The sequence below is a fragment of the Mizuhopecten yessoensis genome, unplaced genomic scaffold (assembly GCF_002113885.1).
Source record: "Mizuhopecten yessoensis strain PY_sf001 unplaced genomic scaffold, ASM211388v2 scaffold6135_1, whole genome shotgun sequence".
NCBI lineage: Eukaryota > Metazoa > Mollusca > Bivalvia > Pectinida > Pectinidae > Mizuhopecten > Mizuhopecten yessoensis.
Genome location: NW_018406397.1, coordinates 71,040 through 85,417, shown reverse-complemented (window position 1 = coordinate 85,417; position 14,378 = coordinate 71,040).

The window sequence follows — 14,378 nt, the reverse complement described above, 5'->3', positions numbered from 1 at the left end:
CCCCCCTATTGTCTTGCCTGGCAACATCACACGCTTGTCCTTGGTGTTTAATGTTTGCCACTGATGGAAGGCAATGGGTTTTGTCCCCAGACCGGGAAATACCAAAACCCTTTTAACGCTAAACGTTCAGTATTGAGGATAATCTTAATAAGTGGTTAACCCGTTGTCGGTATGACGTCACCGAATACTTTGTTGGGTAGCACTCTATAGTCAGCATCAGAATCTCACTACCGCAAGAAGGCAAATTCATTGACATACCGTCCTCAGCAGACACACACACACATGCACGCATACATAACACACGTGAAGGCACGTCCTTTAGTGACACAAGCTGTAGATAAAGGACAATACACTCAATGATACCAAACAAAACTATTTCAATATCAAATGATTGAGTGTACGCTTATTCTTAGTTAAGAAAAACATAAGTAGTAATATTGATACCCGGCCTCTTCTTTCCCGGTCGGACGCAATATATAGAACTTGTCTCGTCGTCAGAAGTTACGGTAAACATATACTATCAGATTTTCCGTAGTTTAACTCATTCACCCCTGATGACACATTTGAACTCTTCCCATTCAAAGATTGGAATAGTTCATTATGAATGTTCGGGGTGAATGAGTTAATGAAAGTTTAATGCAGCTCAGTTTTTTTGTCGCTGACGATAAATTCTCATGATAAGCTAACTACTTAAGGCATCGCGGTAAACCACATACAAGTAAGGCGTCTCAGAAGATACATGTACAGCTGTATACACAGAGGGTATACTGAACACGACATTGATAATACAATGAAATAGGAAAACTGCACATGGGGATGCTATTACTGCAGAACATCTGAAATACGCAGGTGGCAGTCTACTTTCAGTCCTAGCAAAACATTCTTTATTGACATCAGTGGTGACCAAACCATTCATGGGGCCTTTGATTCAGGAATCATAACACCGACCTACAGGAAGAATGCTGGCATATTTCTGCCGTCGACTTTCGACTTACGAGTTATCCATGTCGACATAATTTTTAAAAGATGTCGACCAATCGCTAGGTTAATACCTGTTCTTTGAAGGTTACAGAGGAGCGACACCACACTTCAAAGCCGGTACATTTCACCGTTATGCTGCCGCACGATTCCTTTGATGTACTGTTTTACAAAGGATATATCTAGTCTATTTCTTTTACCAACAAGTTGGCACGTACATAGCTTTCAGTTTTGTCATGATGTATACCATGGTTGCACAGAACGTAACTGAGCGTAATTTACCGAAGCGACGTCACCGAATGTTGCATATTAAATTCAAAGCGAAATGCACAGAGACAGGCAATACGCTACATACTGCCTTCTTGAAAGCATAATAGGCATTCGATGTCGTATGGCACAACCCAATACAGAGAGGCCAATATTTACATGGCCTCCTCTCTTAGCCTAGCTTCTGATGCGGGTACAACAACCAAAACCCCGTATCAAATGAGATGGATAAGTCTCCCGGTGGTTTCTGGAACAACAGATAGGAAGTAAGGAAGGGAGGATATGGGGCCCCTACCAACTGCATATACAATGTTTATAAACCTTTTATTGTACCTTCTTGCAGAAAAAAGACACAGGCTTCGAAGTGGGATTGACACAGTTGGGCAGTCCATCACGCGAGGACGTTATACTGTATACCAGCTCGGTGACCAACTGCAGCTGCAAACTAATGATCAGCCTACAGGGAAACCTTTAAATGTACAACCTCAGTGCTAGCATAAGTAAAGTAAGGATGGTCGAGTGGCGCAGTGGATAGTGCGTCTCTTTCACTAGCGCGGCCGGAGTTCGATTCCCCGATCGGACGTGAAAAGGTATGGAGTCACCTGCCCGACCACGTGGGTTTTCTCCGGGTACCCCGATTTCCTAACACATTAATACCCCTAATCCTCCCACCTTACATCTGTGCCAACCAAAGTGATCAACATAAGTTGAAATAATTTGATTCATAATTGTTGTAAAATAAATAAAGACTAAATATTATACATGAATAAAGTAGGTATGTTTGACTGTAGAATGCATATGTAAGACTGGAAGCAGCCATGCTTAACGCAACTGATTTGAAAAAATGTCAGCAACTATCACAAGAGCAAACTCTGAAGTATAGCATGCCATTACCGGTCAACGCATCAGATCTGAAGCGTTCATTTTGGTATGGAGAAAATTTCATTGAGAGTTTCTCAGACAAGTAAATCTTCCGACTACTTGGAGACAACGCAAAATCCCATTCATCCTAGCAGGACACTGCTTGAAGACAACTTAGCATCAATGAGTCAAAAGACTCCAACCAAAAGTTTACGGTCACGCCTTGTCAAATCAACTACATGTATTGCTACATACTGGAGAGTAGAGGTACACATCCCAATGCTGCGAATCTTTACATCTGTATCACTATGAGGATTGCCATATCGGCATCCCAGGGATAGTTCAACACTCGGAGCATATGCTGGTTGGCAGTTAAAACCTTTTGGGCAGGATATACAATTAACAGTCTAGTAGTATGAACTTATCCGGAGAAGGCCTTGTGACCTCCTGGGAGGCTATCCAGCATGGTATTAAAGGCGCCAGTGGTGGGGCAGTCGCCGTCTCAGGTGGGAGGTTGTTCCACTACTGTGTTGTTCTGAGAAAGAAGAATTGTTTGTTCTATTCCTTATTTACATGTATTGCAAGCAGCCTACGGGATCCTCTTATTCTTGCGTTGCCAATTGAGGTATATTTATCAGCTGGGATATCCACTAGGTCGTTCTGGATCTTGTACATTATGGTCAGTCGAGCTTTGGATCGTCGTAACTTCAGACTTTCACATCCGAGTTCTTGAATGACGTTTGCGACTGTGCCTGGTGTATATGTGTGGTACACTCCCGTGACAAACCTGGCTGCTGCTTTCTGTGTCTGCTCCATGGTATTACTCTAGTTGCATTGGTTGTTACTGGGTCTCATACTGTTGAAGACTCTACAATTCGTCGCACGATGGTTTGATACATGTAAGCAGCTTCCTTAGAATTCCGTAAGTTCCTCTTGATGATTTGATGTTGTTGACATGGTCATTCCACCGTAGGTCTTCACACACGGTCACTCCGAGATACTTGCTCTTCTCATCCCTCCCAAGAATGTGGCCGTGAAGAGTATAGTTGGTGATTGTGGGTCGTCGTTTGTTACTGATATGGAGGACAGTACACTTTTAGAGATGGAGCGACATCTGTCACATGTGCTCCCATCTTTCCAAGGCTGTCAAGTCTTACTGCAACGCACGGACACCTACTCTTAATGTGGCGAGACAGGATGGAATCATCAGCAAAAAGACGAACGTTAGATGTGATACATTCAGGCATGTCAGTTATGTATGCTAAACAATAATGGTCCGAACACCGTCCCTTGGGGGACTCCGGATAGGACGTCTGCTGTAGATGATACTGTGTCATCAAGTAGCACCTGTTGTTTCCAGGCTGAGAGAAAGTCCTCAATCCATTTTAGAGTGGTTTCCCTTAGTTAATAGGAAATAAAGTGTTGTAACTTTAACTTTGTCATCGATGCTTAATTAGTACTTTTATTCGAGCAAAATGACGAACAACGTGAACCCATCAAAAGTAGATTTTTATCGGTCATTGACAAAAACCAAAACATGTTATTTAACAAACGAATCCAGTAAAACAAAAACAAAACAAAAAAGAAGAAAAACATTTCCCACGAATTCGATGTTGTTCTTTGAACATCAAACAGTTTTAACTAGGTCGGCTATTCCTTACCATCGTGAGAAAGTGCCACCCATTTTTGTACTCCTAGCAACGGAATAGATACCAAGGAAATTAGATCGTTTCGGAGGTGAAATTGACACCTGAAAGTGATCGCCCTATCTACTCGATGTGCTCAATAACAATAGAAAGGTCCCTTTTTGATCACCTCTACCGTTTGATTTCAGAACTCACCCACAGGTGCGAAATTCAAGCTGATCTATCGATGATCAATTCCATTAAAAATTAGCGTTTTTTCCCCACTTGTGATAGTGAACATTTACCATGTCTTTGTATTTGGGTGGTTGTTTTAGAAAGGACGCTTACAGATGTTTGAGTAACGTTGGACAAGGGATCAGTGACGTGTGTTAAGTAGGGGTCGTGCTCCAGCGCCAAAGATCGTTGGTGTCCCCTCTCGCGGGTGTTCTGGACTGGACATTGTGTTCAACCAATGGAAAGGGAAAGTTTACAAATTGGTTCATTGGTTCATTGTAGTTAACGCCGTTGTAAGCGTCGGGTTCCGGTTTCGTTTGGAGACATTTAGACATTTATTACTCAATACTAGTGAAATTATGTACATGTGCAGTAGGTGGTAAAAGAGTTGCATACTCACTTCATTTAAAATATGGGTATTCAGTTATAAAAAAGGGACTAGCAGGCCTGTATAAAATAAAAGTATCAGAAAGAAATGTTTTTTATGCAATTTACTAAGTATGTACACATTGTGACTAATTAATTTCAGACCTGGTTTTGAAATGACAGTTAAGCTTTTGGTACATGGTACTACAGTATCGTTAGCGTTATGCTTTTGTTGTACTAACTAGTTTGTTTCTCTTAAGCATAAAACATTCGCATGTATTCCGTATTTAAAAAAAAGTGTGATATCGGATTAAAAAGCATTGTTACTCTCGAGATATGAAAAACCTTCATCCTATTTCCAAACCAACCACTCTCCAGATGCGCCTGAACATAACTTTTACAAGTTGAAAATTGTGAACTAGATGAAGAAGTATAATTTTATCAGAACTAATATTCCAGACATTTATTACAATGCCAACGGGACATACCAAAGTCCTAAAATTGGAAGTTGTTATTCCCTGCTTAACGTTCAGCATTTAGGAGAATGTCAACTACCGGTTCACCTGTTGTCAGTATACCGGACCGGGCGGTTTCAAAGTTGTGCTGGGTGATTTCGACATGGTATTTCAGTGAGATAGCACTATAAAGTCGGCATCAGATCCGCGCTATCACAAGGAGGCAAGCACGCCAACATACCCTGTCCCATACACACACGCAAGCACGCATACACAACACCCATGGGGGCACGTCCTTAAATGACCTTAGCTGTTAATAGGACGTTAAACAAAATTAAACCAAACCAAACCAATCCAATGCCAAAATCAAAATCAGGTCAAGGTCAAAATTGAATTAAAGTATGATTCAAACTAATGCCTCAATCAAGAAAAAATTGCACGGAAAAGGATCACTGTCACAGTCATGAAATTACTAATCAGGATCACAAATTGATCAAATTACCATCAAAACAGTATCATATTCAGATCTAGGTTCTACTTATATTAAAGTCACTATTAAATCATTGCCATATTTAGGAAAAAATTGTCATACTAAGGTCGCAATCACATCAAGGTCAAAACCAGGTAAAGATCACAGTTGTGTCAAATCATATGTAAGTTACGCAATTCCGACCAAGATCCCATTAGAGAAAGGTCATACCCAGATAAAGGTCACAAACTGAGTAAGGTCAAAGGCCATAACTAAGCGTCAAAAGGTCACAAAGAGAGAAAAGCAACAAACTGAGCAAGGTCAAAAACATAGCAAGGTCCAAACAACAGAGCAAGGTGAACCGTTTTTTGTTCTTTTGAGTTCTGATTTCCTATAGTCGCATATGTAAAACAAGCGTCAGCTGTAGGGAACTTCCCTTTAGCTCAGCATCGGGCTGGATAGACAAGGGTCGCATATTCGAGCCCCAGCGACGGCACTATCTTTATCACTATTCGTCGTCTTATTACAAATTGGTGCCGTTGACCCTCCCCGTTTGAGGTAGGATAACCTTCGGCAGGGAGTCAAAGAACCTGGGTTGGTGTTAGAAAAAAAGGGGGGAATAGTGACGGCACTATCTTTATCACTATTCCTCGTCCTATTACACATTCATGTCGATTATCGACCAAAGGGAAACAACTCCTACACTATAATTATCACGGGGGGAAAAAGAACGACACCCATTATAGTTCTCTCTGTAGTATTTTTTACCAACAATATTAGCATTTTTAGAAATATTTCTTTTTATACAGATTCTTTTTCTCGAAGATTTTTTCGCATTAAAAAAATCTCAAACAGCCCGAACCTAATTCTGTGCTAACAGTAAAAAAAATCGCTTGTTCAATCTTGCCACCTAAAGTTCATGTTAATACTATTGATATTATTTCAGAAGTTGCATACATCAGAGACGTATATTACGTATATGTATGAAACAACCTGCACTAAAACTTCAAGGCAAAATAAAAACACATACATTACAATATGGCCTTATTTTAGTTAAATATCAACATTTTGTAATGTTTTATCGTTTTAGCGGACCATTTATCCCTAGCCTTTACTGACGGAAGGGAAGTAACTCGAAGTCATTATAAAACACGTGCTTTTTCGCGCATCTTGTGTAGTCGTCTGCTGCCCGCATCACCATTACAGTGCCTGAAGTTGTCGAGACTTCAATGTCAGCAATACAGTGGACGTTCTAAGAGAGGTAAATTGTAGACGAACTTTGACCGGGGACGTATAAAACAATTCTTTTTAATTCCTTAATAAGTTTATATCTCTGTCTGGATATATAGCATCGTGTGCAATGGGGGGACAGGTGTGTCGGGGAAGGCACAGGTATTAGCTATAGACTCGTCTGCCAATACACCCATAATATAATCATGGGTGTATTGACAGACGAGGCTAGTACATGTGGGGAAGGGAAGGTGAAACTTTCATACCAGTGTTACCCTAAAATCCTTTTGTATATTGGGATCTCTAAGACTTACAGCTGAATATTAGAAGTTTCAACCCGGTAAAAAGTTCTACCCCAAATATTTGTCGTGTGGTGTGTCGTGAAGCATTGTTACTTGATGACGTCATAGCTAAAAGATTGACCTCTGACATAACGTCCATGGTGTAATTACCCACCAGTGGGTACGTAACCAACTTTATTTTACCAACTCCCAGCAGGTTTCTCTAAAGAGTTGGGAGTGAGGAAAACCTAGAGTGGGTGTGGGAGAATAACCTTTGCATAGGACTATTAGACTAGTTTTTTATGCCTATTGTAGTATTTCCTCCGGCATTCCTCTACAACCATAATGTTTTAATCTGACACTAGTGAAATTTCAAATAGAATTAGGGTTCAAATGCCTAGATAGCTGAAACAAGTGCAAAATTTATAACTCTAAGTTTTGAGATCCAGGTCTCTTACTGAAAATAGATTAATCATTAGCATTTCCATATCATTATTTCATCAACTTCATCTTCAATCCAATTCCAATGAAACAGCATAGCTCAAAGGAGTTGGAATTATGACATTCTTTAGCCTCAAGGTCAAGGTTGGTGTTATACATTACTAAGTACATTAATCATTTTGGTTCTTAGTGACATGAGCAATAGCATATGGTAACTGGACTTTTTTGTAACCTTGACCTTTGACCTCTGGCACCTTGGTTGAATTGTTAAGATTTTTTTCTCCAGAACAAATGTTATTCTCCAGACTATTTCATTGCAACATACTGTATACCTATATCATACAAACATTCGAACAGAACTGTGATACTCTACCTCCAAAGTCAATAGTGTCTCTCCTAGCAATAGGTTGTCATTAGTGTTGATTTAGCTAGTGAACTTCAGCAAGCTTTACTTTTCAGGTCAAAGTCCTACTGTGTTCTGAATGTTGTAAAGTTCCCATACAATAGCTTAGTTAAATATGGCTGGATTCAGGGTTTTGGGGCCATTCCAAATTGAAACTATTTTATATTGGTGCCGAATTCCCCAAATTTTCAGTTTATTCCTTGAAATTTCCTTCATAGTTGGTGGTATATTTTCTTCCCAAAATTAGACAAAAAGGCCCCATCCCAAATTAACAGTAAAAAAAACCTGGGATACTTACAAAACTTGATAATTATTATTTACATTATACAAAAACAAAGGATAAGTTTGCATAATAATATGCTATATGTTATAATTGGTGACAGTTTAAAATCTCACACAATAATTGATGGGATTCTGATAAAACTTTGTGGGTATTTATATATGTGTATATATAGAGGAACTGGACTAATAAAATCTTTTGCCTGTAACTGAGCGAGATCGGGTTATCTCAGTCGAGGGTTAAGATTCTGTAACAAAATCCCAACTGAGGCGTAAGCCGAGGTTGGGATGTTACAGAATCTTAGTCCGATTAGGGGTTTTACCGGCAATGTAGAGATAGTATGGGAAATAAAAGACCTACAGATCAGAATAGGAAATACCGAAATACCTTGGACCATATGTGAGGCCCCCATCATGGACGACATGTTGTTGGGGGTGGATTTCCTGTCCAGGAACAACTGTGTCATGGACTTCGATGCAGGCGTCCTGTTTATTGGTAACCAGGTAATACCTATTACACCGTGGGTGGAGGAGCAGAGGACATCATCCGCTGTCAAGGTAGCCCAAAATGTAACAATGCCACTAAACACTATTGGGCACTGTCCGGTGGATTGGGCTAAACCCAATGGGGATACGTCCACGATTCAACCCACACAACATCCCGGAGGAGTCATGATTGTCGGTTCGGTAGTGCCTCCCTNTGAGATCGGGTTATCTCAGTCAAGGGTTAAGATTCTGTAACAAAATTCTGACCGAGGCGTAAGCCGAGTTTGGGATGTTACAGAATCTTAGCCCGAGACTGAGATAACCTGATGTAGCTCAGTTACAGGTAATTGATTTTCTTTCTCGCACCTTTTAGTTCGAAAAGAACATTTCAATTTTGCTAAAAACTACATGTATCCCGCCTTGGGCCTCAAATGATAATGACCTCTTCACTACTAAAGCTATATTTGAATGCTTCCGCGTAAAATGTAGTCCGTCCTTACATTGATTACAACGTATTTCATTGTGTAGAATATAATTTTATCTAACAACATCAAAACTATACATATAAAGTTTATAATGCAGATTGTCAATTTCAAGCAGTTAACGCGCGGATGAATACATCGCAGTGTACAAATTCCGCGAAATGTCACGTAAAGGTACAAGACAGATCGGATGAGATAGAAAAATCTAACATGGGGTATGACATGGGATATCTCTGTCTGAGGTGCGAGAATGGGTTGATCACCGGTGACCAGGTAGCTCAGTTGGTTAGACCATCCATCAAGAGTTTGGGGAAGTCGGGTTCAAATCCTGGTCTGGCCGTTATTTTCCCTGTCACATATTGGCGGTGCCTGTGACAAGTACTGGGTGAATGTTCAGTTGTAAATAGTTATGTCTTCAGTGGCGAAAACTTAGGAAAGTAGGGAGGTTAGAGCGTCTGTCTCGAGTTCGGAGGTCCTGGGCTTGAATCCCAATCTGGACATGCATCTCTCTCCCCTGTTCATAAATATCAGTAACAGAGAAATGCTAAGATCGCAGTTGGACAAAATGCACATAATTTATTAGCATATTTCATATAGTTCTGGTTTCAGCACAATATGTTGTTGAATTATGATTAGACTCCAAGTTGAACAAAAATATGAAATGTAGCTTTAAGCCTTTAAGTATGAAACTCTTAAACTGTTAATCGTTATATATTTGTAGTCGTTTGAATTTTGTACGGGACAGATACACGTGTCTACTTGTAGCAGCATTAGTATATTGTCCTTGTGCATAACTTTGTAATTGTTCAGTCTTTTTTACTTGTTTCTTTATTACAGCATAGAAACTTTTCCGTATTTTGTAAAGGTGCAGTCACCATGCCCATCAATCTCATCACAGTTAGATAGGCTTAATAGACAGGAGGACGCAGTGATGGACATGCAGCATCAATTTAAGAAGCTGCAGGTCCAGTTTAGGGACTAAGTGGTTACATTGGAGACCGAGGCTTTTAAAAAATCAGAAGAGAGCATGGCTGCCTCGCCTCCAAAGAAGACCTCTAATCCAGCCACTATGCTACTGACAAGAGCAACAAACAAGTAGCTGGTCGTTCTGGGGGGATAGAGGTGCATCTCAGTCTACCTCCATGCTACCTGAGGGTATACCATATTCTGACCCTTGGGCAATGGTTCCTAATCAGAAAGAGTCATGTTTTGACCCTATCCTACAGGCTATCCCGAAGGATGGGAGGTATGTAAGGGTCAAGGTCAGGAGTCCCATATGACAACATGGACTACTGGAGGTATCAGTGCATCCAATGACGAGCAGAGGTATCCCTGAAGGAGTATAAGTCCTCAGACACAAAGATGCCCACTTACTCAGGTAAGTAGTTGTGGGAGCCCTTCGCTCTTAAGTTCGAGAGAATTATAAAAGATAACAGATGGTCGGACTGTAAGACTATACAGCAGTTTTTTGATTGTCTGGTTGGTGATGCATTAGAGTACACCGACAAACTTCCGCGAACTCTTGGGTTCACTAAGCTCAAGAAGAAGATGAAAGAACAGTTCAACGACAGGATGTCCCGGTGGTGGCCGGCAGAGAACTGCACTTCACTAAACAAGAGGAGAATGAGAGCCAAGCAGAATTTGCCCAGCGGATTCAAACCATAACTGGATTTGGCTTCGCGCATGCCGACACCACAACGAGAAATCTTAACGCTACAGAGGCGTTCCTCAAAGGCTGTCAAGAGAAGATGGAGGCGCAGAGAGTCATGGAGAGGAATCCTAAGACAGTTCACAAAGCTCTGAAATACACAAAGGCCTCTGTGGCCAATCAGGGTGCTCTGTTTGGTTCTCGCGCACCACATTACCTTAGTAGGTGGGTGGAATTTGCTTAGGGCACCTAGTCGAAGATGACAAAGTAGAGGAGGACACTGTAAAGTTCTTAAACGATGAACTACAGGAGCTAAAGAAATCCCTGGCCCGACTTAATTCGGGCAGTGTGTCTGCCCATCCGTACTCGCCTCCACCTCGGGGTAACTATCGCTCTCCGGAACGTGACCGAGGTTCCCCTTAAAACTATGAAGGGAACTGACCACCAGATTATCGTGCTAGGGCTCAGTACCCTCGTCCGCCCCAGGACAACAGGCGTAATAGGTACGACGATCAACACCGAGATACGTCACCATACTCAGAACAAGGTCCACAGCGAAACCGTAACTGGTCACCCGGATGTCATAGGGAGTCACCTGTCACAGGGTCACCAGGTCAAGGTCGAGGACAACCTAGATGGGGCCCCTGGGAACCAGAAAGAGGCAATAACAGTGCTGCCAGTTGAGGTAGCGACAGAGGACGGAATACCCAGTTGTACCATCCCAGGTCTCCATCAGCGTCCCTGGAACCATTTAGAGGCACGGCAGAGAGATCAAGGTCTCCATCCCTTACGCCTAGAAAAGAGGTTCAACCTTTGAGGGAGGTGAAGCTTGCGGTCTCGGATGGCAGTAGTATTACCATACCATACCAATTCAAGCTGTCGTGTATACAGCGGCCACTATGACGCTGATTAAGCGGGAGCTGGTCGATAAGCTAGAGGGGCCACAAGTGCTTGGGAAACGAGTGAGGCTCAGGGGTTTTACCGACAATGTAGAGATAGTATGGGAAATAAAAGACCTACAGATCGGAATAGGAAATACCGAAAAACCTTGGACCATATGTGAGGCCCCCATCATGGATGACATGTTGTTGGGGGTGGATTTCCTGTCCAGGAACAACTGTGTCATGGACTTCGATGCAGGCGTCCTGTTTATTGGTAGCCAGGTAATACCTATTACACCGTGGGTGGAGGAGCAGAGGACATCATCCGCTGTCAAGGTAGCCCAAAATGTAACAATACCACTAAACACTATAGCGCACTGACCGATGGATTGGGCTAAACCCAATGGGGATACGTCCACAATTCAACCCACACAACATCCTGGGGGAGTCATGATTGTCGGTTCGGTAGTGCCTCCCGGTGCCCAACAATCCATAATGAGAGTGATGAATGACACTGCCAAGTCCGTCATAATGACAGAAGGACAGAAATTTGGAGTTAAAGAACATGAAGAGGTGATATCCCATCTCCACAGAGAAGCCTGGAGCTGTTATACAGCAGACATGGTTCCTGGGAAAGGCCGGAGTACCTACGGTGACAACAGGGCTACCGAGCCAATAGAGGCCATACCTCAACTTCCCAGGGAAGCTCCTGTTTATAATGCGATGGATGAAGTTCCCAGGGAGAGCCAGAGGCCAGTGATGGTCTCGGCAGAGCCACTGAACAGTCAACCCGCGGGAGCTAACTGTGAACGTTTTAGGAGGACGTGGACAGTATGGTACCACTAACTCCCATATTCCTGGTCCTCAACAAAATAAGCATATACATGTACCACAAACAGTAGGGCTCAAAATTGAAGGAGATGAGGCGTTAAATCCAAAATCTGCCTCATTTCCATTTGACGGGGAAGAGGAAACGGAAACTTGTGGTCCCTCCATCATCAAATGTTTCGAACCAAATGTGAAGTCGTCAGATAACGACGAAGATGAAATGGATGACCAGGAGTTACATGCGGTGTTTGAGTTAGCCCAGGGAGGACAACAGAACAAGTATGGAAACACAGTGGGTGTCCTTCATCTCCATTTCGTCAATGATGGTGTAATCTGTGACTATGACCGTTCCTTATCCTGTCTACCAGAACCAAACTGGAAATTCTGCCAAGGACGGGGGAATGCCATTACAGAAGCCTGGCCACTGTCGCTCAACTGTTACAGAGCAATCAGATAGCGCTGTAACCCATTGAGTTATCTGCTCAGGGGTCGGATGGTGTTATCATCGCCCTGTCACAGTCAGCACACAAGTGGAGGGCATTCTTCCACTTTTGAAACTTCAGACATAGTATCCAAATACTATACATGTCTGGGTACCTGGCAAGGGCACGGTATGCCTATGCCCAATCATAATGTTTATATTTTTAATGGTCCTGTACCTTGGAGGAGAGCACAGTAAAGCTAAGCCCTTTTAACATAATTAGATCTACGAAGTATGGGCCTGAACTTCCACTAGAGGGCACAGTGAAACTGTGTTCCTTCTAGGGGTCCCATATGCTTAAGGGGTGACCCGACCTTATCCAACTCCACCAGAGAACAATCATCTCCAGCATCATAAACAACACCATATCTGCAAAGATTAAAGTCACTGTCACCATTTCTAGAAAATATTGAAACAAAACTTAAGCCATCTAAAAATGTAGCTGTGTTTCCCGTTTCCCGTTTCCCCACCAACCCTATTTTTTCATGCCGACCCTAATACATCTTATTGGTTTTTTACAGTCACTGGTATGCATTTATTAGCAGTTTAATTGTTCAAAGTGTACATGTAATTTGCTATGCATTTTATTAGCCTTGGCTGGTGGTCAATGGCAGAGTTGTATTTGAAGATAGTGGCTAATTAGCAGCCCTAGATAATTGTGCTTATGATATATGTTGGGATCTGTACAGTAGTGTGATTAGCTGTCTGTAGTCTAGGTGGGGGAGTCTAGTTTGTGATGACAGTGTTTGTGATGACAGCTGATGATGACCCTGGAGTCAAATTTAGCAGGATTTATGGCCAGTTGAATTAAGTTGTATAGGGGTCGAATTTTAAGAGGATTTCAGCAGCATCAACAATTTTAATGTACATGTGTATCGTTTGTAGGATTTTGCTAAGGGACAGATAGTAAGGTAGTTCAGCTTGGGAGACGAAGCAGGAGAAGAGAGTTGGGTTGGGGAGTTGAGTTAAGGAGTCTAAAAGAAGGAGGTTGAGTTAGGCAGACAGAGTTGAGAGGTCAAGAGATATAGAGGAGAATAAGGAGGTTTGAGTTAAAGTGAGAATTAGGAAGTTAGTAATAATAATAGTTCTGGCTGTAGCTTTTGGAGATAAGTTTGGAGTGGAATGATTGAGTTCCAATGGTGAAGACTTGTATATTTTATGACAGATTAAAAAACTTGTATTGTAAATATAAATGTACCAATTAATTTGTTGTTCAATTAATTTGAACTGGTTGCTGTGGAAATTGTGAACAGAAAGCATCAGTTATACAAAAGAAAATGTAACACTGGAGACCATCAGTGGAGTTTGGATTACTAGAACTAGTGTATGTCCAGCAGTAGGGATAATTTAAAAATGTAACGCAGGTGGCAGCACTACTGTGAAGTAAATTGGTTATTCCATAAACATTTAGTTGGGTCAAATAATAATTTATGTTGTGTACTTTATATGTTGTTTAGGCCTGCTCAACACAAAAGTGGTAATGAGGGATAGGGACTTTTTTATTTGTGTACTTATTTTACATGAATGAACAATTATATATTTGATGCCATTCATACTTTATTAAAACAATAACACATTTTTAAAATTCAAGGAGTTAACTGGGGGATTTTCTTCACCAGAAAACCCCCCCAACGTTTTTCCTACCTCCCTACCTTTTTTTTTTGGGAGCTGAAACAGGAAACA